Source organism: Microtus ochrogaster, chromosome 15 (assembly GCF_000317375.1).
Source record: "Microtus ochrogaster isolate Prairie Vole_2 chromosome 15, MicOch1.0, whole genome shotgun sequence".
NCBI lineage: Eukaryota > Metazoa > Chordata > Mammalia > Rodentia > Cricetidae > Microtus > Microtus ochrogaster.
The window spans coordinates 2,303,316-2,303,942 of record NC_022017.1 but is presented as its reverse complement, the minus strand read 5'-3'; positions in this window follow the sequence as shown (position 1 = coordinate 2,303,942).

Below are 627 nucleotides of genomic sequence, written 5' to 3'. Positions count from 1 at the left end.
TCAAATGTCTTTTAGCAGCTGTTGCCCCTTCCTCAGCAGGCAAACAATTCGAAGACATCACAATAACATACAGTATCCAGATTCTTTGTGCATTTTCCATCTTCACATGGCTTTTTAAAACTCTATTTCTTTTATTTTTATTTTTTGGTTTTTTGAGACAGGGTTTCTCTGTATAGCTTTGGCTGTCCTGGAACTCATTCTGCAGACCAGGCTGGCCTCAAACTCACAGAGATCCACCTGCCTCTGCCTCCCAAGTGCTGGGATTAAAGGTGTGTTTCTCTATTTCTTTTTTTTAATTTAAGACCTTTATTAACAGGTGCTTGCAGTTTGTTGACTTTTTTGAAAAAAAAATCAAGTTGTAAACTTTTTATTACAAATTAAAAATGAAGTTCTTAAAAATCTTAACTTGACCAGATATGAAACCATTTAAAAACCATTAAAGGTGTATTGAGAAAAACCAGACCTTTTTTTTTTAAAGAAAAAAAACCCACATTTGTCATTACCAAAAAGAGACATCTCTACATAAAAATAATAAAAACCCATGCTCTATAAATAATGCAGAGAGTTCTAGTGTCAACGGGCAAAAAGCAAGCACTTAAGGCCTTCAGCTCCAATCTTTGTTCATTT